This window comes from Oncorhynchus mykiss, chromosome 11 (genome assembly GCF_057628025.1).
Source record: "Oncorhynchus mykiss isolate SJ-2025 chromosome 11, ASM5762802v1, whole genome shotgun sequence".
Lineage (NCBI taxonomy): Eukaryota > Metazoa > Chordata > Actinopteri > Salmoniformes > Salmonidae > Oncorhynchus > Oncorhynchus mykiss.
In genome coordinates, this window is record NC_143032.1 from 23874610 (window position 1) to 23878877 (window position 4268).

General features: G+C 37.0%; 1 protein-coding gene across 4 annotated transcripts in view; it reads right to left on the reverse strand.

The window, feature by feature from the left end:
- The window catches only part of frrs1b (ferric chelate reductase 1b), a 55491-nt gene that overhangs the window by 26719 nt on the left and 24504 nt on the right, over positions 1–4268 (reverse strand). The window contains exon 2 of one of the 4 annotated variants that reach the window (XM_021620539.3): positions 4037–4096. The exons of the other annotated variants lie outside the window; for them this stretch is intronic. The gene's annotated coding sequence lies outside the window, so the exon portion shown is untranslated. The remainder of the gene's footprint in view (positions 1–4036; positions 4097–4268) is intronic. 4 annotated transcript variants of the gene reach the window in all.

The window sequence follows — 4268 nt, forward strand, 5'->3', positions numbered from 1 at the left end:
ACTTCTTCATATAGTGGTTGGCAGGATAATATTTATGAATCATTTTAAAGGAAACTTCCTTAATTTTGTTAACAAGTAGTAGGTATGTGTGTGGCAACATCCAAACTTTTTTCCAACAGATATTATCAATAAATCCATTCCAATAAGGCATGACATAAGGTATAGATACAATATCCTGCTGAAGCAAGGATCGTATTGCTCTGTTGTTGAATGGACCAAAAGAGAAACAAATCTTTCCTACTGATGAGTCAACAGGGTCAATAGAAGGTAGGCTCTGAGGGTCAGGTCTTGACACGTTCCTGAATAACATAGCAACACCTGAGGGAATGGCATCTAAAACAATTGCAAAATCTTTAGGTGTTACAGGGACCTTGTAAAGTGATAATAATTATTTATAACTGAGTAAAAGACCCTCTGCATTTACCAGTTGGCTCACCAATAGGATATTATTTTGGAACCAATATAAGAGGTATTTTTATACAATATATCCCGATTATTCCATATATAATATCTGTGTGGAAAAAAATTGTGTTTTTAAATTAAGGACCATGACAAGAAAACCTGCCGATGAAAAGCAGAAAGTTGCATTGGAACTTTGTCAATATTATAATTGCAAAACAACATGAAGTTAAGGCCACCAAAAGTAGAGAAGACATGATGAGGAATAAAATTCCAGATATAAGTGAGTCTTCTTAGGAATTGTTTTATCCAATTGATCTTAAAAGTATTATTTAAAGTCCAGAAAATTCAGTCCACCATTCTCATAAGTGTTCATTACAACAGTTTTCCTAATGTAATGGGTACGGTTTCTCCAAAGAAAGTTGAAAAGCATCTGGTCTATCTCCTTGCTTATTTTACTGTCAATATATAAAGATAGAGCACCATATGTTAGTCTAGAGATACATTCAGCCTTGGTTATTAGGACTCTACCTTTTAAAGATAAGTCCCTCTGTAGCCACTGATTTAGTTTCTTCTAGGTTTTTTTAATAAGAGGGTTAAAATTTAGTGAGCCTCTAGACTTCTGATCCTTTGTAATGGTTATGCCTAAATATGTAAGTTCTTATTTTACTGGAATACCATAATATGAAGGTGTCACACAATCTTTGACAGCTATGAGTTCACATTTATTAATGTTAAGATATAAACCAGACGCGTTGGAAAAGGATTGTATCACATTGATCAGCAGAGGGAACACCCCCCTATCCACATCGATGGAACAGTAGTGGAGAGGGTAGTAAGTTTTAAGTTCCTCGGCGTACACATCACAGACAAACTGAATTGGTCCACCCACACAGACAGCATCGTGAAGAAGGCGCAGCAGCGCCTCTTCAACCTCAGGAGGCAGAAGAAATTTGGCTTGTCACCAAAAGCACTCACAAACTTCTACAGATGCACAATCGAGAACATCCTGTCGGGCTGTATCACTGCCTGGTACGGCAACTGCTCTGCCCATAACCGTAAGGCTCTCCGGAGGATAGTGAGGTCTGCACAACGCATCACCGGGGCAAACTACCTGCCCTCCAGGACACCTACACCACCCGATGTCACAGGAAGGCCATAAAGATCATCAAGGACAACAACCACCCGAACCACTGCCTGTTCACCCCGCTATCATCCAGAAGGCGAGGTCAGTACAGGTGCATCAAAGCTGGGACCGAGAGACTGAAAAACAGCTTCTTTCTCAAGGCCATCGGACTGTTAAACAGCCACCACTAACATTGAGTGGCTGCTGCCAACACACTGACTCAACTCCAGCCACTTTAATAATGGGAATTGATGGGAAATGATGTAAAATATATCACTAGCCACTTTAAACAATGTTACCTAATATAATGTTTACATACCCTACATTATTCATCTCATATGTATACGTATATACTGTACTCTATATCATCTACTGCATCTTTATGTAATACATGTATCACTAGCCACTTTAACTATGCCACTTTGTTTACATACTCATCTCATATGTATATACTGCACTCAATACCATCTACTGTATCTTGCCTATGCCGCTCTGTACCATCACTCATTCATATATCTTTATGTACATATTCTTTATCCCCTTACACTTGTGTCTATAAGGTAGTAGTTATGGAATTGTTAGCTAGATTACTTGTTGGTTATTACTGCATTGTCGGAACTAGAAGCACAAGCATTTCGCTACACTCGCATTAACATCTGCTAACCATGTGTATGTGACAAATACATTTGATTTGATTTGATCTATATGGGAATTTGGTTAGCGTCATTCAGAAAAAGTGTAGTATCGTCAGCCAGCTGGCTTATAATAATTTCTTTACCAGCTATGGAAATACCTTGTACAGGAATATTATTTAAAGAATTTGCAAGTTGGGTGATTAATAAAAACAGGTACGGAGAGATAGGACAACCTTGCCTAATTCCTCTCTTTAACTCAAATCTCGGTGAGGTGCCATGTTTCAATTTGATAGAGCTGTTACCATTTGCATAGAGAGTCTTAATAGCCTTACAGAAAAAATCCCCAAAGCCAAGTCTCTCAAGGGAGTGGAAGAGGAACTGATGCTCTACTGTGTCAAATGCTTTATAAGAATCAAAAAAATTATATGAAGCTATCCTCAGTTATTAGGTCTGAGTAGTCAAGTATGTCTAATACTAGTCTGACATTGTTAGAAATATGTCTGTTCCTCATGAAGCCAGACTGTGTTTCATCAATGATTGCATCCAGGACTTCTTTAATTATTTTTGAAAGTAGTAAGGCTAATATCTTATAGTCATTATTAAGAAGACAAATTGGACGCCAGTTATCGATGAGCAGCACTTCTTTTTTAGGCTTAGGTATCAGTGTTATTAACCCCTGACTCATTGTAGGAGGGAGAACATTGTTTTTAATACTCTCTAAAAAGACTTCAAATAGGAAGGGAGCTACTTGTTCAGAAAATAATTTGTAAAATTCTGATGTAATTCCATCAACACCTGGTGATTTATTGTTCTTTAGATGTTTGATAGACTCTATAATCTCTTCAACTTTGATGGGTTCATCGCACTGTTTAGATTCTATATCACTGATAGAGTGAACATTATTCAGTGAGTTAAAAAAACAAATCTGTGGATTCCTGACAGTACGTAGAGCTATACAATTTTCTGTAAAAATTGCTACAGTATTTAGCAATTCATTTTTGGTCATCTGTAATAACACTATCAATGTTTAACTTATGGATAAGTGTTATTTTTAGAGTGAAATTTCTCAAGTCTAAAGAAATAGGATGAATTCTGTTCTCCCTCCTCAATCAATTTTTTTCCTAGATCTAATAAAGGCTCCTTCTGCTTTTAATTTATATATACTGTATTATCCAGTTTATTTTGTAACTCAATTAGTTCCATCTTCTCCTCCCCCAAGAGGTCGGCTGGGGACCTCTGAGAAAGGGAAGTTATCTTAATGATCACCTTCTCCTCCTCAGCTCTTCTGGTCTTAGCAAGATTACTACCATATTTTCTAAGGTATTTGGACACCTCAAATTTAAAGAGCTCCCAGTTCTTGCAATAAGATTTTTCTTCACAAGCCCTTTCCCAAACGTGTGAGAGCAGATCTTTAACCTCAAATTTAACTATATCATTATTTAATAATGAGCTATTTAGCTTCCAGTAGGATGCTCTAACAAGGTTCGTATCAGGGGTAAATATTTTGATATCAATGTACCGGTATTCAATTTGAGTAACGTTAATGTGTATTCTACGTAATGACACAGTTTTACGTTATCACGCAATGACATCACAACGTCATTTTAGCAACAAAATAAACCTGCCTCCAGCAACCTACCCTGAAAATGAGTTGGCAACACTGGCAGTGAGCACACGGAAAAACAAGATGAATCACCTCTAGCAAAGAAACATGTTACTATTATGTTGCAACTATTGTAACGTGTAAAATCGTTCATAGTTACAATGTGTCGTTTCTTCTACCAGGGCTGAAGATATAAATATAAATCTATATTTCAATACAGCCAAACAGTTTTTGTGTTGTTTTTAGTAAGAGAGCAACTATTATTTAACTTACTTTTGATGAATGTGGTCCCCAGGAAGAATTTCTCCTGCTTCTTGAACAGCTAATGGGGATCTGAATAAAAATCACGAACGTGTGTGAACAGCAATAAAAGCGACATGTATAGGCCTATGCTGTTCCTTACGTTTAGAGAGAGACATTTATGAATAGGCTACCGTGGCCAGTTATGTACATATGAAACCCATGGACACACATACATGCACGTAGGCTAGCCTAATGAATTTAC